General features: G+C 45.8%; 1 protein-coding gene across 6 annotated transcripts in view; it reads left to right on the top strand.

Annotated features, from left to right (window-relative positions):
• The first annotated feature begins 78 nt into the window (after positions 1-78).
• Positions 79-20,806, top strand: part of STON2 (stonin 2) — a 139,789-nt gene continuing 119,061 nt past the window's right edge. For all 6 annotated transcript variants that reach the window (XM_073895683.1, XM_073895682.1, XM_073895680.1 and 3 more), the window contains exon 1: positions 79-205. The gene's annotated coding sequence lies outside the window, so the exon portion shown is untranslated. The remainder of the gene's footprint in view (positions 206-20,806) is intronic.

The raw sequence follows: 20,806 nt of genomic DNA, 5'->3' as shown, positions 1-20,806 counted from the left end.
CGGCCAATCAGGAGCGGCGGGAGCGGCGCCAGGAGCCGGCGGGCGCGGAGCTAGCCTGGAGAGTCGGGAGCAGGCGGCGGCGCTGCGGCCGCAAGGGAGGGCAGCGAGAGCGGCGGGGCCGGGCGACGATTCCCCGGCCAGCCCTGCTGGCTCTACCGCGGCGGCGTTCCGGCCGACACTTGGGAGCCTGCAGGAGGCGTCGCAGGTAACAGCGCCCGCGTCCCGCGGTGGAGGGCGAGCGTGCCTCGCCGGTGGGGCTCCGCAGGTGGAGCGAGCGAGGGGTGGGGGCGGGGGCGGGCCGCCCGCGAGGTCCTAGCGCCGCGGGTGCTGCCCCTCGCCCCGCGGGCCCCCACACCTCCGCGCGTTCCTCGGTCGGAGCCCCGGGGAGGCGCGACATTTCCACCAGCCGGCGGCGTGGGGTGGGAGGGGGTGAGGTGAGCCCGCCCAAGGTGGGCGAGATGGGGGGATTGTCAGGGAAGACACCTGCGAACCCCTCATCCCTACGCGGACACTATTTGCGGACGGGTGTCTTCCCTGAAATGTGAGTCCCCGCGACATCTTTATTGGCCCGAGTGGGGAGGCGACAACAGGTGTCCCTGGGGACGGTGCCTTCACCCCCACCCCCGCGTGAAATCCCGGCCTTGGCGTTCCGCCCCACCTTCGGGGTGTCCGGAGACAGGACCCCTGCCTGGCCTCTCAGGCGCGCTGCCCGCTGGACAGCGCCCAGAGGCGGCCTGGACCCGGCAGACCCGGGCTTTGGATGGAGTTTCCTACGCGCGTTGCCAAGCAATTTGCTGGACACCCGCCTCTTGCTGGGTGAAGAAGAGTTGAAGATGAAAGAGAGAGAGACCGAGAAAGAGGGAAGGAGAGAGAGAGAGAGAGAAAGAGAATGTGTTAAGTGCATGTGTTGGCCCTACTGAAAGGAGCTCCCCAAGGGCTGTGGGTGAATCATTAACTGTCGTCTTGTGCAGCTACTTACTGGCCTCTGAAAGGGAGAGACACCCTTTCTCTCAGGCAGATCCTTCATGCTCTATGTGCCTCACTCTCCTCATCTGTAAGATGGTGATAAGTGATTTCACCTGCTCGATAGCTTCCTTTCGAGGATTAAATAAACCAATGCCCGAAAAACACAGAGGGCGATGCTAAGTACCCAGGAAATGCTGGCTCTTATTTGTTATAGGAAGTGGATGGTCTTTTAAAGAGTAAATCAGATGTGTCCTAACTGGCCCAGTGACCATTTGGAGCTCTGAACAGCTTTCTAAACTCAAAGGGGAAAATGCTATTATTAATGTTTCTGATGGTATCATTTAAAGGTATTCATCCTTTGAGGGATTAAAAAAAAAACCTCCATTGGAATGGTGAAAGAGAGAAATGGATTCCAATTAGTAACTGAGAAAAGCTTTGTAACCTTGAAAAAATTGTTGTGAGTGTCGTGTGAGAAGAGTATCTTGGTACTTTGTTGACTGCTCATCTTTGATTGGTATGGCTGATGGGGGAGGACTTGAAGGTTCTTATACTTTCCAGTCCTCCCTTAGACAAGTTTAAAGAGCGGGAAAGGAGGAGAAAAATAAAAAGCCCAACCACACAACAAAGAGCCAGCAGCTCATGGAAACCTAAAATTGCCCTTCCCACTTTAGGCAGTTATTCCGGTGTCTGACCGGGGTGGGCTAGTGCAGTTCTTTGCCACTGTGTCACTTTTCTATCCTTGTTCTTTTCCTTGTTCATTCACCGAAAAATATCAATATGTAGCTGACTTACTTGGAATTCTGAACCCTCTGCTCCTTAACATCCTGTCCTGTGACAAACCCAAAAGGACCTTTCCTAAGGTTCCCGAGGGCAATGTCAGTGGAAGTCTGCCTGGCTTAGCACACCACACTACCTGGGAAAGGTACAGACAAAATGCTTCAGTTCTGCAAGCACCTCAGTGCTTTCCCCAGGAGCCTTCGAATACATCCATCCACTTAGAGGAAGTGATTATCTCTCAGGGGTAAGAAGCCCACTTCCAGATGCAAGTCTTTCAAGTGTCAAATTAATTCCACAACCTTTTAAGTTGTTGATAAGTAGACTTTTACTCTCTCCACCAGAATGGGATGATCTGAAAGCTTGCTGATGGAGGAGGGAGGGAGGTATGTGGGGCACGAGAAAGATTGCTGAGCTCAGAGCCAGCCCCACACTCGGTGAAAACTCTGTTTCTGTGGCTGGGAAATGTAGACAAGTTGCCTTGCTTTTCTGAGCCAAAGTCTCCCACTCTGTAAAATGAGGGCTCTTTTTTTTTTTTTTTTTTTTTCAAGAGGAGTTGTTCTAAAGATGGCGCTAATGAATGCAAAGTTCCAAGGACATCATTACAGGTCTGTAGCATCCAAAGGGGATCCTACAGGTGGGAGTCGATCAGTTATACTTAGGAACGAAAAAAGACTTGATTGAGGAGATAACACCTGAGCTGAGTGTAGAATGATGAGCAAATCTCTTATGTAGATAGGATTGAGGTGGGATTGGAAGGAAAGGTAGAGCAGAGGAGAAAGACATTCTAGACAGAAGGGATATGGGGGATCAAATGTGCTGTAATGGTCAGCTTAAGCAAAATAACAAATAACCCCCAAATCTCAATGAGTTAGGGGGCTTATTTCACACTTATGCTGCAAGTCCAGTGCAGGTCAGTTATGGTTCTGCTCCTTATCTGTTTTCATTCTGAGACACCCCCCCCCCCCCCACTGAGGCTTAAGAAACAGCCTCTTTTTGGGACAATACTGATCTCATTTACGGGAATGGGAAAAAAGAGAACATGATAAAACAAAAGTACGGCACTTAATATCTGCTCAGAAGTAGCAGCAGACATCACTTCAACTCTTGTGCTCTTGGCCAAGATAAGTCACATAGCCAAACCCCATGTCAGTGGGATGGGGAAATATGAGCCTCCTGCAGACAGTGAGGTATGGCTGAGTAGGAGGGAAAGTGCAGAAGGAAACAGCCAGGGAGGTGGCCCAGAGGCAGATGATGAAGGGCCCTGGATCCTGTGCCAGGGGTTTGGAACTTTCTTACGGGCAAGGAGCGGCCACTGAAGGGTTTTTTTTTTTTTTTTTTTTTTTTTTTAAAATTTTATTTATTTTTTTGAGAGAGAGAGAATGAGAGATAGCACGAGAGGGAAGAGGGTCAGAGGGTCAGAGGGAGAAGCAGACTCCCTGCTGAGCAGGGAGCCTGATGCGAGACTCGATCCCGGGACTCCAGGATCATGACCTGAGCCGAAGGCAGTCGCTTAACCAACTGAGCCACCCAGGCGCCCCACTGAAGGGTTTTTAAGTTGGGGTTTGACATGGTCAGATTTTTCAGGCCAAGCACATGTCTCTAGTGGCAATGTGGGGAGAAGACTGAAGTAGGTGAGATTAAAAGTGAGAGATGGTAAGGGCCCAAACAAATTCAGCAGCCTTAAATCTCCCTCACTATCTGTCACATGACTTGAGAGTCCACTGCTAGAAAATTACTCCCTTCTTTGTAAGTCCTCTCCTAAAATGCACATGCTCTCTCATCTTTTTTTTTTTTTTAAAGATTTTATTTGTTTATTTAACAGAGAGAGAGCGCGCACAAGTAGGGGAGCGGCAGGCAGAGGGAGAGGGAGAAGCAGGCTCCTGATGTGGGGCTCGATCCCAGGACTCTGGGATCATGACCTGAGCCGAAGGCAGACGCTTAACCTACTGAGCCACCCAGGCGCCCCCATGCTCTCTCAATGTCATCTAAAGCTGCGGTTCTCAAACTTTAGTGTGCCTCAGAATCACCCGGAGCCCTTGAGAAAACACAGATTTGTGGGTCCTAGAGTTTCTTAATCAGTAGGTCTGGGATGGCACCTGGGAATTAGCATTTCTGACAAGCACTCAGGTGATGCTGATGTTGCCAGTCCAAAGGCCACACGTGGAAAACCACAGTGCTAAAGGGAGACATTAAGGTGTGGTTGAGGGAAAGGCCTAAATAGCAGGGCCTAATGGAAGGAGGAAGAGCCTCCTTTTGGCAGATTTGCTGAAGGCTGGCAGTGACAGTGGGGTCTGTAAGACTGACTGAGTCTCTAGGTTTATATTACATTGCAGATGTAATTCTCACCCAGAGGAAATGAGAGAAGCTTGGATTCACAGAAGAAGCATATAAGTGCTACTTTATCCCCTCCCTTTGTAACTCTGCCCTGATTACTCCCTGCCCCCCCCACCCGCCATCATTGAGCACACACCCTTTTGTCTGTCTTGAGACCTCTCACTCAAGTCTGTCAGCCTACATCAGTCCTGATCCATCACACTTCTGTTCATCTCAGCTTTAATTTCTTCTGGAACTGGGGTTTGCCCACTGGGTGGACATTTGGCTGAATTTTTAAATAGTCAGACCAAGAAATTTCTTGCTTCACTTGAGGTCATCTTCATGAATAAACATCTGTGCCATATGATCATGCAAAGTGTGATCAACCCTCCCAAGATAAATAACCCCCTGAGAACTCAAGATGTCCATAGTTTAGCTTATACTCATGGGTGGAGCAGGTCGCAACAATTCCTTTAACGGTGACTCACCGCTCCTGTAATGAGAGAGTATTCCAAGAGTGGACGTGAAGAAGAAAATATGTTGGCATGTACAGCATGACACAAGAAATAAAACACAATGAGGGTTTTCTTTTTTACTCTATTTTTCTCAATTCTGGTTGTCGAAGAAGTCTTAACTCTGCCAGCGTCCTGATAATCAGTGACATGCCTGCCCACACTATGTGAATACATGACATACTTTCAGAGTCAGCCTTCTGAGTGCTGGCCAGCAGGTTACGGTGTTTGTTTCGAGGTGGTATGAGAGTAAAACGGTCCACTGGGGTGTGGATAGACTGTACTAGGAATTACATGAGCATGAAATTTGTATAAAATAAGAAATATCAGGGTGGCCCTGGACTATAAAATGAGATGTGAATAATATTTGAAAAGACCCTTTCCCTAATTGTGATTTGACAAACCACACTTACAAGGTATGCTTTCTGAAACAGCAGAATGCCCGAGGATTCTGCATACCTCTAGAGGTGGATGAGAAAGTTTGGAGCCATGACCTGTAGCCAGGAGGCCTGAGGCCATCTCTGCTGGCCTGTTTCCTTGCCAGGTAATTTTGGAAAAGCCAGTTGTTCCACTTCCTCCTGCGGACTTGGCTTCCCCTTGGTCAGCTCTGCATGAAACTCTGTAGCTCCCTCGATCTCAGGTCTCCAGGAAGCTTGGTCTAAAGTTGCAAAAGATGTAGCAGACCAAACCCCAGGCCGGCATGAGAGTCAGTGAGGGAAAGGGACACTTAAACTAGCCAGGAGGGATCTAAAATGCTGAACATATTCATTAGAAAGTGTTACTTTCCCCCATGGAATAGCATTTATCTGGCAATTTGATATTTAAGAAAAATACACATTAAACCACGACATAAGTAGTATCCTCTCTCTGTTTATGTTGAATAAATGTTAAATGTGTCATATATATTTTCTCACATCTCTAGCAGTGTCAAGAGGTAGATTTCTGTGCTATCGCTGGTTTTCTGAAATGTGATTAATGAGAAACAGTTGGCCAAAAATCTATGGACAGATAATAGAAGGGCAGGATTGAAAACTCAAAGTCCCTTGAATTTTTTTGTTCATTGTGCACACCTCCACCATTGCAGCTGGCCTCAAACTAACCCCAACTTGTGCTCTGAGATGGCTTCGCTAACAGGTAAGGGAAGGATAATGTTCTTTGTGCAATGTCCTCATAATGAGTGTGAAGCTACTTTGCAGATTGCTAATGGCCCAGTAAAGTCTTTGGAAGGCAGCTTCATGGGAATGGCATTGGGCATCTTCTGGGTACAAGGCTCTGGGGAAGATGTTAGGAATTCAGAGAAGTGTAATGCTGCTTCTTTCAACACAGCCTCTAATCTGAGGGAGAAAGGGCATAATGTTTATACAGAATTAATAGTAGTCAGATAACAGTGGGATCAGTAGTATCAAAGGGGGTACCACATGCTGTGAACTTAGAGACGAGGAATCTTTCTGAGGTTGTGCTGGGCTGGGAAAGTTCATAGAGGAGCAGTCATGCTGGATTGGAGGTAGAAATAGGGTTTAGGTGGGCACAGTGGGTTTTAGGGAATGGGCCCCAGCGAACTGTGGCTCTGATAGTCTGCACAAGCTTGTCCAGGTCTGTGGCTAGACTTCTGTGTCTGAAGTGAAGGAGTAAAGTAGGAGAGGACAGGGAAGTCTGAGGTAGACCACTTCTTAAAGTCTTCCTTTCTTGACTACCATGTGATCGTCTAATTCTAATGTTCTGATGGCTCGTATTACATCCTGAAAAATGAAGCCATTTGGTGATTTGTGAGCAGATGAGTAACTCTGGACTCTACTTTGAGCTCTTAACATGTTCATTTTATTAATAGGAAAGCACTATGGAGCTAAGGATGTCAAACCTCTTTATAAATAAAATCTAATCCCATCATAAACTCTGTCAGACTGGCACGCGGTTGGTTGCTCTCACTCTGCTTGCAAAATGACCTGGGAAGGTCATACAACTTGTTTCAAGTCATGCAGGAATCCCCTGGCACGTCTGTGTGCACTGGTCCCACCTCCCCGCATTTTTGGTGGTGTCTCGCTTAAGTTGCTTCACAGATAATCATAAGAATGGGGGCACTAAGCACTCGGAGCCCCTTCCATCTAATTAGGACTTTCTCCATCTTCTCTTATGTCCCATGGAAGCTCTCGGCTGGAACCCCAAAAGACCCTCATTGATTTTAATTTGGGGATGGGATAATTACACACCCTTCTCTTTCAGGCTGAACCCCGGCTCTCACCGAAAGAGGTGCCATTTTCGTGCTGTGGGTCTGCGCACACACACCATCTGAACAAACTGGCATTCTCAGCACTTTCTGGGCCAAATGCCAACCAATATAGCAGGACTATCAGTGGCTTTCAATCTCCCTGAACTTTGAAGTGAGACACCAGACCCTTGCCAGCCTGATAAAACATCACTCCATTGGTTGCCCTTTGAAGTCAGCTAATTGCTTAAAAAAAATAAAGTGAGATGCTTTAAATGAAAACAGATTTTATTCCTCTGTTTGCTTTAGAAACTAAATATATTTGTCTTTCTTGACTTGAGTTTTTAAAGGAGAAAGATTGTAATGTCATAGTTAAGTGGATAAGGCTAGGGTGATCCACAGCTGGTGAGCTTTTTCGTTTGTACATTATTTAAACGTGTGAACCAGAGCTGTCAGAAATACAGTTTTATTTGTGTATTTTCCCACCCTTGGCCAAACATAAAGTATTGATTTTTTTCTACATCACTCCTTGTCCTTACAACTCCCTCCACTTAAGACTCTAAATAGTCAAAGGGTATGAACAACTTTTATTAGTTAAATTATCAAAATCACTCTCAGTAGCCACCATTCATCGAGTTTTGCTATGTTCCAGGTCTTCTGCTAGCATTTTACTCCACATTATCTCACTTAATTTCCACCTCAACTCTGTGAGGTCAGGAATCAGTAGTACCGGGGGTTAAGTAATCGGTCAGAGGTTGTCGTGAAGATAGGGCTTTGACCCCACCACAACCTCCTAATTCTAGAAGCTGTGCCCTTCGTCACTACTGTATCTGGAAACTAAAGGAAAAGTGCTCTACAGAGTTAACAGGGGCAGTCCGTGCACTCTGGGCACACCCACAGAGATCCTGCTAGAAGGAAAACCGTCTTTGTTTTTGCTCTGTCAGTTCACATTGTCAGCAGGGCTGTTGACGCACACTTGCTTCTCTTCTACCTATTTCTTTCTCCTTAATATATTTGGTATTAGAGTCACATCTAAAAGGGGGGTGTTTTAGGAGGATCCATCTGAGTAAATTCAGCACATCCCAGGCACTCACCAGCAGCCTAATTGGCCCAGTAGCCTCCACAGCAGGCCCCCTGCCTCAGCTGCACCATCCATCACATTCAGGGGCCCTGGAGCCCTTGTGCTCCGCTGTTGGTTGGTGTTCAGTTCCTGACCCCTGAGCAGGCCTTGGAGAGGCAGTTCCAAGGAGGCAGAGTCATTTGCTGTCACATGCTAGACTCCGCTGGGTGACCTGGCTGGTCACAGCACAGTCCTGTGGGGAGGGAGGGTGGGCTTTGGTCCCTTGTCATTTGGTTACCACTTTCTAGTGAAGAGGACAGAGAATGCCAGAAACCTGGCAGAGGTGGGCCCCAGCCCTAAGAAAGCAAAGTAGGTTCATTTCTGCACTTCCAGGGGGACAAGTCTATTTCATGGATGGAGCATGGTGAGTGGCTAAGGGCACAGACTCCAGAGCCAGAACTGTGTGGTCTTGGGCAAGCTGTTTAACTTCCCAGTGTCTTAGTTTCCTTATCTATGGAAAGGAGATAATAATGGTGCTTGCTTCAGAGAGTTCTTAGGAGGATTAGATGAATTCATTAATTGTAAAGCACTTTGAGAGCAATGTCTGGGAGATAGGAAGTGTTACATAAGTGTTTTATCAAGTAGTCTATAAAAAGTGGTAGGTGAACATCATTGTACATTGGTAGCCAGTGCTGTGAAGGTTGAAGCTCACCTAACTGCTTTAGGAGAGAGGCTCCTGGCAGGTCGTCTGCAAATGATGTCTTATCCCGTGTATTAGGAGAGCTTGCCGTCTTAAGCATGGGAGAAATCTGTTTGCACAGTGTCTTTTTGTAAAATGAACATGAGAGAAGCCATGTAGGAGGAAGAGGGAGGTCCAGGGTGACTTGATGTTTTTGTCCAGGGCCATGGCAAAGATGGAGCTGCCGTCGTGTTGGATGGGGAAGGCTTCTAGAAGAGCAGCTTTGGAGGGAAAGTAGCTATTCAGTTATGGATACGTGACTTTTGAGAGGCCTATTGCACATGGAAGTGAAGGTGCTCAGTGGGCCTCAGAGTCAGGGGAGAAGTCAGGGCTGGAAACATCTGTGTGGGGGTCCCTGGCTGGAAATGGGAGCTAAAGCCACAAAAGGATTAAAGCAGACCTAAGAAGAGATGGGGCCATGGGGCTGAACCCAGGGGCATTCTAGCTCCAGTGGAAAAGTCAAGCCAGCTCTCCTTTTCCGGTTTGTTCTTTTCTTCATTCTCTAGTGTGAAATGAACTATGATGCTGGCGTTTTCCTTTGGAGAGTTCATTGCTTGAGCTCTGTCATGCTTGGACTTCAGAGTCAATAGGCCAGGGTCAGATACAACTTGACCTCTTCCTCCCGTGTGCCCTTGGGCAAGCGCCTTATCATCTGAGTCTCAGTTTCTTTATCTGGAGATGGGAAATGGTAGTAAAAATGCCCATTTCAGAGGTTTGGGGGCTCAGTGAGTGCAGCTGTATCAATGCGATGAAGCTGTTAATCGTTTTATCATAGTAAAATTCTCAGTTCATGCCGGCGTTTTGGAAGTGAGGAGTGGTGACAGCTCACGCATTTTTAAAGCCCTTTGCATTTCCCCTGAACTGAAAACCACATTTCAATTTAACCCATACTGCTATTTTTTTTTGTTCTTATTAAAAGTAAAAGAGGTCAAGAAGATACTGCAATAAATTCTGCACACATATGTCAGCCATGTATGCTTTCTCTGTAATTGAAACACCACATCCAGAAATCAAGTCTGGCCCGTGGATGTGGCAGTTGGTATGTGAATCACAGATACACAAGCATTCAGAGACCCGAAAACTGAAACACAGAAAAAATGGATATCCTGGCAATGACTGTTTTTCAGTATTGTATACGCTAACTTCACGTGTGTTCTTTGCCACTGCGAGCCAGGTAGGAAGGCTCTCGCTTTTCTCTACTAAACTGACCCTTCCTTACTGTTTTAAATCCCAGTTTTATACTTGGTTGGAAAATGCATCCAAGACCTCGATTTCACTCAGCAAATAATATGATTCTGGATCTGCTTTTTAAAAAGTCTCCCTCTCAGAGCTAAATAAGAATCCAGAGGCAGGGAGAATCAAATTCTGAAGTCTTTCCCTGGATTCTCTAATTAGCATGTCTGCTGTGTTTGCATTTATGGGTTTATATACTTTGAACTTGTGGCTTTTCTGTTTTGCAAGAGTTACCGTCAGTGAGACATCCACCAGAAGACATATAACTATTAGTGGCGACAGGACCAAATACAAATAACGGTGTGGTTGGTTTCTAAATCCCTGCTAGAATTTTTGAGAAAACTTCTCCAGATGGAGGTGGGTGGTATGAGGACCGAAGCAGAAAAAATAATAGGAAAGAGCTTCCAGTGATTAAATTTTTCTTTCTGGTCTTTCAGGTTGAGGAAGTGAAGAGAATAGGTATAAACGGTGGGAAATTTCCATCAACTTGGAAAAAAACAATAGAATAAATAATTCTTGGCCACGAGGTGAGAGCCCAGAGAGTCACGAGGTCAAAAGGTCCTGTTCCATTGGTCTGTGGTGACAATGGTGACAGCCACCCCCTCCAAAAAAAGGAATGCCTCACCCTTAAACAAGGAAGTGTCCCTGGGAAGCTGAAAAAGGTACATGCAAAGGGAATTTTTATAAATCACATCATTTCAGAAGTTCAGCAGTGGTTATACTTTTTTTATATTTCCCAAGTTTTCTTTAGTGAGAGTGTATTCCTTTCAAAATAAAATATACATTAGAAAAATAGATGCAAAAAAAGGGAAATTCACCAGGAGCGTGGGTGGGTGAGTTGTCACCATTTAAAGGTGCCAAGTTGGTTGCATTTTTATAACGAGGATTATTTTGTCCTAGAAGTTGTAACACGTCCTAACTTATCTGCTCTCTAAATTTACAATCTTCAAACAAGTACGGGGTGTCGACAGTACCTGTCACCCATCGAAACCCAAGACCCTCACTACGAAAGCAGAGCCAGCCCTCAGTCAGCAGACAGTTACTCGCCTCTTGCACCGTGCCAAGCCCACCCAGGGTGGCCACCTTCCTGTCCCCTGCCTCCGTCAGCAGTCATGCACTAGGGATGTTTCTCGTTTGTAAGGGGGCCCGCTGCGTGAGGATAATGTCACAGTCAGCCTGGGGTCCTGCAGTAGCTGCTCCCTGAGATGCCTTTTAGCGTTGGGCTGGGTTGTTTTGGTTTATATGCCTGTGGTCTGTTTTGTTGGGGGGAAGCTGGAGGGGAGGGATTCTTAGAAAAGGGAAGGAGATATCCTCTGCATTACCGAAAACGGAAATAAGGAATTATCAGTTCAGGGTCAGTGGAAGCCACAGCGCCTGGCTTCCTTCTGCTGTGCTCTTCTGGAATGATTTGGTTTTGTTTTGAACAGTCTGAAAGTGACAGGAGCTAGATAAATTTTTCTAGGGTGGAGCTTTCCACAGTGAGTCCACGGACCCCCTAGGGGATTTGTGGAGGGAACTTGGGCAAAGGTGTCTGTGAAGCACCCGAAATTGTAAATATGTTGCATGTATGTGTATTTACTTGGACATGAGGGTCTCTGGCTTAAATATACTTCAAACAGATCCAGAGATCCATACTCTTTTTTTTTTTTTTTTTTTTTTAATAGCAGTTCTAGGGGGAGACGTTCAAGTTTGAATTGTACATCTTGGCCTTGACCTGAACTAGAGAACTGTTTCTAACAGATGACATGTGTATGTAGTGGGGGTATTGGTGAAAACAACTTAGGCACACCCACAGAAGCCCACACTATGGCAAGGTGAGGAAGGTTTCACTTCTTCAAGTGCTGGAGAGCTGGAAGTCCAGAAATGCATGCTCCCCGCATTTCTATCTAATGTCTCCCTTTCTCCTTTTTCAGCTGTCCTTGAGCTCACGTACAGCTGCCCTAACTCTGTGTCACCTGAAGACTTTGCTTGTTGAAGTGAACACAGTATCTCTTTTACCTGGTCTTCCTCTGGGTTCTAAGAAAACCAGGTTGATGTTGCAATGGAAGGTTGGATTTGATGCAGACCTTCATGATGGTGACGGGAAGGAGGCATGCTCAGTGACCTCCCCAGTGGTTGTTTATCTCATGTCCTGCGCATGAATGTTGACCTTCACACCCTTGCTTCTTTTTTCTCCTCCCTTTGTACATTCTCTCTAGGTGACCTACTCCAAACCCATGGCTACCAGTGACCTTTCAGTCTGTGTTATTAATACTTATTTTTCTTCTGAGTTCTTGATCTATTTAACAGACCCTAAGACATCTCAGTGTGGTTGTCACACAGGCCCATCAAACTCACTGGGCTTAAAACTGAACTCCTCATATCCACCCCTCAATCATTCCTCCCAATGAAGTCCTTCTGAAGGATGGTGAATGGCCAGAAAAGTATCCAGTTTTCTAAAGATCTTTTTCTTTTCTATTTTTTTTTTAAAGATTTTATTTGTTTGAGAGAGAGAGAGCACAAGCAGGGTGAAGGGCAGAGGGAAAAGCAGACTCCCCACTGAGCAGGGAGCCCAGTGCAGGACGCGATCCAGGGTCGCGGGGATCATGACTTGAGCCAAAGCCAGATGCTTAACCGACTGAGCCACCCAGGCGCCCCACTAATCTTTTTCATCCACCTACTACCTCACTACTCCCTCAACCTAGATGAGCTTCAGATAGACTTTATCCCCATGTCTTGATGATCTTTCATTTCAAATGGCTCATAAAAAACATCTTTCCTTTTTGTCTCTCATCTTGCCATGCCTCATCACTGTGATTACAAGCTGGTCTTCCCACCCTCCTGTCTGTCTTCCTCATTGTTTCCAGAAAGATCTTTCTAAAATACGATTGAATCATATCATTTCCTCGTTTAAAATTGTTTAATTGATCTCCATTACCCTATGACAAAACCCAACCTTCGTGGCATGGCTCACAAGGCCCTGTCTGACCTGACTCCTCATCTTTCCAGCCTTTTGCCTTACTGTTCTCCAGGCTCGTTTCTTCAGTCAGACTGAGCTGCTTGTAGTTCAGAAAATACAACATGCTTTCATTCATCTCGTAGACTTTGTATGAACATGTCACATTTTATTATAGCCATCTTAAGTGGGGGAACTTATTAAAAACTTATTAAAAAGGTTCTAAGTCATGTACGAAACACTCTAGCTCTGCATCACCCCCATCCTTGCTTCCTGCCCCATTCCTGGTACCGCTCCTGAATCTCAGGCAATCCCTGAACATAAAATTCATTTCTTAGACTCATCTTCGCCTCATGCCATGTCTTATTCTTATCTCCAGATCCTACCCCATCTCTGATACACACATACTCCAGGGGTTGGGGTCAGTAATGAGTGACGTTCAAGAATGGAGCTGAGGGGGCAGGTCTCCGGATGAATATAAGAGACAAGGATGTCTGTTGCACATATACTTTTTGGTACCAAACTGGTTTTGTATGGTAACGCCACTGTTTAAACATGACTAAGTCGAATGGCACCCTCTGATTAACCATGATGCATTGTCTTGTTCTGTTGTTATCGATGCCATACTGCTTGGAATCTCCTTTTTCGCCGCCTCCAACTGATTTCTGTTCATCTTTCAAGCCCCTGCCCAGGTACCACCTTCCCTCAGTTTTTCTTCACTGACCCCAAGACTGGGCTAGGTGCCTCTCCTCTGTGTGCTCATGGCACTGTTGGATTCTCCTGGGGGTACCCTGATCACACAGTACCATGATTATCTGTTTAATTTGCCTATCTCCCTCTTCAAGGCAAGGTCTGAGTCTTACTCCTCTATCTCTAGAATTTCACTAGAACATGCCTAGCTATAGGAGATGCTGACGAAATCTTACTGAATGAACGAAAAATGTATGAACGGATAATGTCCTGTGGCAGTGAGAATTCTGAGAACCTGCTGAAGCTCCATGAGCACAAATAACCCACAGCCCGAGATTTATTAGGTCATCTCTTCCATTTTCTGTGTATGTGGGATTGCATACCAGTACTGGTTCCTAGCGAGGTTTAACCTTCCTTTGTTGGTCACCTCTTGGGCACCACCTCAAATCCTCTTAGCCCCACTTGCCTCTGGGTTTCCTTGGTGACAAGCTCTGCTGGACTATACCATCCTACCATCCAAGGCCATGTTGGGCTTACTCCCACCACTTTTGGACTCAGACGAAGCATCACCCTCTAGGGTATGAGATCTGGCTTTCCCATCTGCTGCTGAAGGAGCCAGACAGTACACCCCAAAAGTATGGGGGAAGTTGGGTCACCATGGAATGAACTTTGGCCCAGTGGGGAACAAGAAACAGGCAGGACGTGGCAGATACTTTCCCTCAGAGCACTGCTCCCTTTGATGGAAACTTTTGGGAGGCTGCAGTCTCTACCAGCCTCTCTGGGGGTGTCTAATATGACCAAGTGAGAAGTTTTGTTTCTTGTGAAGGCATGACTGGTCCTGTGCCATTTTAATTTGATTTCATTGTCTCATTTCTTTTTCTAATTCTAGCTTCCCTGGGATTGCCATAAAGCACTGGCCTAGAAGCTTGGTCTCGGACTGTGATGTCTAAGGAACCCAGCCTAAGACACATTCAAACTTACCATATTTCCTTAGAGAAACAGGGGCCAGTAGAGGTGGAAGAAGAGGGAGGAGCACTATAGGACAGGTGGTCTGTAGTGTATGGATCTGACAGGGCTTAGCTGGGAGTCTGAGCCTTCAGCCATGCACCCCCTGCCCTCTCTTCCCATGCAGCATTGACTGCCCTCATTTAGGGGAACTGGGCAGATGGGTCCATTAGTAGTAAAAGATCCATCATTTGGAACCTGTGGATCTGGTCCCTCTGTAGGCTGGCCATCTGTTTCATGATTTCCTATTTTTAAAAATCTTTCTAATTAAAAAAAAAATCATATGTCTTTGTATGTCATTTATATAGCAGAATATTATACAGCTGAGAAAATTGATCCTGTGAGGATGTGTGATATATTCTGGGTTTAAAGCCGAGCTTTACCATTTACTGCTTGTGTAGCTTTGACAAAGTTAGCTGATCCAAGCTTCAGTTTCTTCCTCTGGAAGTGGGCGTTAACAATAGCACTCTCATGCAGCGGTTGCAAAGATCAGCTGAGATAATGCACATAAGGCCCTCAGCACAGGGCCATACAGAGTAAGCTGGCAGAAGCTTTTTGCTGGAGTTACTACTATTCTGTCTTTAAAGTACAACTTGAGAGTGATAGAGCGTTAATCTCTGTATGGGAAACAAATGTAAGGTGATAAATTTTTAGCCCTTAAAGGTTTGATTGGGTTTCTAAGAGGTACTTTTTTGGTAAATGTCAGACCATTTTTAGTCTTGCTAAAACAGGTGGGAAGGCATGCTGAATAAACCCTTCCACAGAAGCAGTGTTTACCTGCTAGGTATTTAATTTTGTTGAACATGGGAGAGTCACATACGGTTTGAGACTAGTTAAATCTATTTCCTGTCTTTCAAGTATTTTCAAGGTTGCAAATAAATTTATATCAATTCCAAATTAATAAATATGTGGAAACCAAAATGGAAAGGTTTTACAACTTTGCTGTGGTCATTCAGAGAATTTGTGGCAGGGGAGATCCCAGGAAATAGCCTCTTGTTCCTTCTCCGAGGTGAGTTTCAGTTTGTGGCAGGTGAAAAGAAAAGTGCTTCCTCCATAGAAACTTGTAATGGGGATTAACAATGTGTGCACTGGTAATTTTTTGCCTTCCTGTACAAAGTTGTATTAAGAGTCATTAAACTTTAAACTGTAATCACAGTATATTAACTCTTTACAATGGGACTTCAAGTCTAGCTGCTCTACTCTGTTCCACAAATGCTTGTTGCTTTCCTTCTGTGTCATTGGCCCTGAGCATTGGGAATATGGTGACAAAGGGCATAGACCGTCCCTCAGGGAGCTAACACTCCGGTTAATCTTCTTAAGGGTCAGCAGTGACCATGCAAGCCCCGTAATGTCTCTCCACAACATGGGACACTAGAGAAACCTACCTTCTTGAGAGTTCTCTTGCTTTCTTGACCCCAGAGGCCTCTGGTTTTCCTCCTAATTCTCTTGCCATCTAGCTCTGTCCCTTTGGGTGTCCCCATTTTTCCTTCTCCCTTCCCTGTTTCCCCATAGGTAGGCGTGCTCCAGGACTCAGCCATCTTCTGGTGTCTTTTTCTTCCTCTGTTGATAACCTGTTCCTTCCCTTGGGCTTCATGTATCATCTTTAGGGGGTGTGTGTGTGTGTGTGTGTGTGTGTGTGTGTGTGTGTGTCAAATCTAACTTTCTACCCCTGATTTTTCTCTGGGCCCCAGACCTCCATTTCCTATATCCACCCTTTTGTTTCACAGTCCTTGAATGTCAGGCTATCCCCAATTAAAACTCACTGCCCACCTCCACTCCCAATTAACTCCACGTTCCTCCTTTCCTTAGGATATTTCCCGCCCGTCTCTGCCCTCAGTTCGGCTGCCATGCCCCTGATCACCCAGGCGTCATTGTATTTCCTTTCCACTATGGTTTCTTTTGTTCTGTTGAATGAAGAATAAGCTCAAGGATTCTTATGGCTGTAAGCATTACTTCCATCTTCTTTCCCAGTCAGGGTTCTCTCCTGAGCATTTGATATTTCCCTGCTCTTTTTTAAGTGTGGATGAGTGGCAGAAAGACGTGTGCGGGGCTCCAGGGGCAACATTCCCATAAAGAGGCACTGTTCCCGTTGCTTTGTACGTACGTGAATGGCGCCTCCCAGAGTTGTGCAGCGCGGTGCTTCAGGGGTGTTAGAGTGCCAGGGGGTGGAGTGCTGGTGAGGGCTTCTGGGGGTGCGGGGGAGGGATGCTGAAGGGTGGAACGGCAGGGAAAGAGTTAAGGGGAGTTGGCAGTGCAGCCCAGGAGGAAAGTTATTTCTATGAAAGAGGGAAATATTGGGAAATAGTTTTTCTCTCTTCCTCTACCTGACAGAATAAAGCTCTGTGTTTTTCTAGGCAAATCTGCACTGAGCTGACTTCATTTAGAGCTACCCATCAAGCTTGAGATCGGTGGCCTAGACCTTGGCTTTCCTCTCATTCTAGTTCTTCTTGATACAGGGAGCATTGGCAGGAATTTCTAAAATGAAGGTTCCACGTTGCTGCCACTGCACCGATACATTGGGACAATCCCAGATTCTCTTGTGACAACTGCACTCTTTTAGATCTGATTTCCCTGTGACCCAAAGGGGTTGGTCACAGTGCTGGTCCCACTGTTGCCCCGTTTGCTGAAACGGCCCAGATGACTGGGCCACACCAGCAGTGGGAGAGCTATGGAGCCGTGGTGTCTACCGTTTGGAACCTGTGGATCTGGTTCCAAAGGTTCCAAAGGACCCTTGCAGCACCTGTCCAGGCAAGTTGCTGTCTTCAGCTGCATTGGTTGTGCCATGCACCCTCCACGGACACTGCTCACGTAGATGATCATGCACATGGAGTCCCACACTTGTCCTGTGTGACGTCCCTGCCTCCTGTACCTTCTCTCGTTAGGCATTTCTAGGCCAACTAATGCCTCGCAGCCAGCTGGCCGGGCCATTTCCTGTGTCAGACTGAAGCTCACACCACTACTTCCTTTTTTCCCCAAATTTCTAAGGTCTCCCCCTTCCTTCCACTTTCACTTCCTGAATGCCATGACCACAGGCATGAAATCAGCAAGTTCTCGCCTTGACTCTCTGCCAGGCTAACTCCTACTCATCCTTAGTAGAAATAATAATGGTAATAGATAACATTAATGGGATGCTTAATTTTTCTTAAAGATTTATTTTAGAGAGAGTCCATGCATGTTTGCGAGCAAGGGGGGGGAGGGGCCGAGGGAGAGGGAGGGAGAGAATCTTCAGCAGACTCCCTGCTGAGTATGGAGCCCTACTTGGGGCTCGATCTCAAGACCCCAAGATCACGACCTGGGCTGAAATCAAAAGTCGGATGCCCAGTCAACGGGGCCACCCAGTCACCCCAATGGGATGCTTATTATTCCCTGTACTGAAAATCTCACGTCCAGCATCGTTTTTCATCCTCATAGGACTCTCTGAAACTATTAGGTAAAATTCAGGTTTAGAGAGTTTGAAACATTCTCATGATTATAATTAACAATGAGGGGCTTGGTCTGCTTGACTACAAACAGAGCTTGTGCTCTGAATCAGTGTGCAATTTATCTTCCTAAAACCCACCTTGGATATAGCCTCTCCTAGGAAGCCTCCCTAGACTCCTCAACCCCTGTGACCTTTGGTCATCCTCCATAGTAACCCATGCTGTCATTCAAGTTCAGGGCCTCTTAGCGGTGGTGGAGAGAGACCTGTGTTCCTTCCTTTTTCTGTGGTTCCCAATATATTAAAGGCTGAGGAAGTTCCAAGACAGAGTCAGAAAATATTATGACTTTTCTTGTGTATTTGCCTTTAACGAAATTAAAGCCTTTAATGCATATTCATACACAGAAACCCACAATGAAATATAGTTTTGCTATACACAGGATAACTATAGGAGTTATAAATCAAGTTCATTGAACTCTTTAGGCAGAGTGGTTTGGTAATGAATTGAAGGCTGGAGGAGGCACCTCTTTCAATCGTTGCAGTATGTTCCCATGACGAAATGTGTGCTTCCATTTTTAATAATATTAAAGTCCTTGGGTCACCTGGGTGGCTCAGTCCGTTAAGCATCCAACTCTTGATTTCAGCTCGGGTCTTGATCTCAGGGTTGTGAGTGCAAGCCCTGTATTAGGCTCCACTTAAAAAAAGGATAATATTAAAGTCCTTCACGAGTCTGGGGCTCTTGGCTGATTGGCCTCTCTGGCTTCTGTAATATCTGTTTCTCTATCCCTGAAACTAGCACAGAGTCGGGGCTGACACACTGTAAGCTCTCCATTCTTGTTAATTGACTGAATGAATGAGCCAATGATCATTAGAGAACAGTCTGAGAATTTAGAATGATTTGGGTTGGAATCCCAGCACTACCATTTACTAGCACTGTGACCTTGAGCAAGTTACTTAACCTCTCTGTTCTCAGCTTTTGTCCTCTCTAAAGTGTTGGTATTACTAATAGCACCTACCTCAGAAGGTCAGTTGGAGGAACAAAGGGGATGATGTGCCTCATCTATGGGATGACAGAAGTGAGCTTGTGCATGAAGAGTGCTTGGGGACGGGGTGGGGGAGGTAGGAGATGAGTCTGTGGGCATCATTGTTAATAAAGGGAGAGCCACTACAGCTGCTGCCCTGCGCTGTGCCTCTCCCTCCCCGACTGGCCATGCAGAAGAATGACTGGTGGCCCCAGGGGAGTTGCCAAAGCACCTGACTTTGTTTTCGGGGCCCTCACCCTTTCCCCATTCTGCTGCTTGATTGACAACAATGTGCAGACCTTACTTTTGGAATAATGCTGCAATCTCCTGACTACTCTCACCCACACTGTCTCACTTAATAATTATTCAGAATTGTAAAATTGCCTGTGGTTTCAGGAAATTCCTGCCTTTGTTATAACATGCCTGGTACCTGCCCCTCTCCTGCTGACAGAGTTAGCACTGAGGATATTTGCTCCTGGATTTATTGAGTTCTTTAGCAGCATTTTCATTTTTTTTTTTTTTTTCTCTCCAAGCCTGGGATTCAGAGCATCTCTCATGGAGAACGCTCCGTTCCAAACTCTTTTTCTGTTTCCACGAGGCCAGGTAGAGAATGGCCTGGTTGGTCTGGGACCTCTGCCTCCCACATGTCCGCGTATTGAAGAGCAGAGCATGACAGCGCTCCCTAACTTGGGCTCCCTCCTCTTTTCTGTCCAGTTGGAGTCACAGGGTCCTGGGCTCTGAGTGGAGCTTCATGGTGTGTCTCCACACTGCCCATGCATACGAGAACATCAGCCACCCTCCTCTTTGGCTACAGTTTCTCTCTAGATGACCTTATCCATTCTGTGTAAATGATGAGTTTCCAATTTCTTTCACTAGCCCTGAGCTCCAGATTTGCATGTTGAAGTACACAGTTGACCTCTCTCTTGGATGTCTAAGAAGCATCCCAGATGCATCGTATTTAAAAAGAAGTATTTATTTTACCTGTAGATTCTGACTCCTTCCCTCAACCCAATCAATGGCAGTACCATCCAACCCAGTCCTCAACCAGAATCCAGGAGTTACTCTTCCACCCTTGCTCTCCCTACATATAGTGTCCATCAGAAACTTGGAGACCCTACCTCCAACATCTATCTCGGATATGCTTCGTTCTCTCCATCTTCATTGCCCCCATCCTGATTCTGGCCACTCTAATCTTTTTTTTTTGATAAATGAAACTACTTTTGTTTTCAGTTACAGTGTACTAAGTCACATTCGTTTTATGATATCTTTATTACCCTGTACATTTATAATCAGTAGTAAGAGAGTTCTTAATGCTTTGACAGAAAGTTTTAAAGATCACAGAACAATCGTATTTTTCCCTTTGATTATGAAAATTGCTTTGCATACTTTCAACTTACATGGTCATTTTTTAAGAAAAATTTTTAAAAACTGTGTTCCAATACATAGAAAATTTACTATCTTAACCATTTTTAAGTGTTTTTTAAGTTCAGTGGCATTAAATACATTCACGTTGTTGGGCAACCATCCCTAGCATCTATTTCCATAACTCTTTTCGTCTTTTGGAACTGAAGTTCTTTACCCATGAAACACTACCTCCCCACTCTCCCCACCCCTCCCCACTTCAGCCCCCAGCAGCCACCATTCTGCTGTTTCTGTGGATGTGACTACCCTAGAGACCTCATATAAGTGGAATCATATGGTATTTGTCCTTTTGTGACAGACTTATTTCACTTAGCATATGTCCTCAAGGTTCATCCACATTGTAGCGGAATTTCCTTCCTTTTGAAGGTTGAATAATATTCTTTTGTATGTAGATAGCACATTTGTTTATCCATAACCCCAGGGATAGGCACTTAATTGTTTCAGGCTGCCATACCTTTCTTTCTTTCTTTCTTTTCTTTTCTTTTCTTTTCTTTTCTTTTCTTTTCTTTTC

This window comes from Callorhinus ursinus, unplaced genomic scaffold (genome assembly GCF_003265705.2).
Source record: "Callorhinus ursinus isolate GAN/ISIS: 27379988/994484 unplaced genomic scaffold, GSC_fseal_2.0 scaffold8, whole genome shotgun sequence".
NCBI lineage: Eukaryota > Metazoa > Chordata > Mammalia > Carnivora > Otariidae > Callorhinus > Callorhinus ursinus.
Note: the sequence above shows the minus strand (reverse complement) of the source record. Positions and strands in the feature narration are given on the sequence as shown.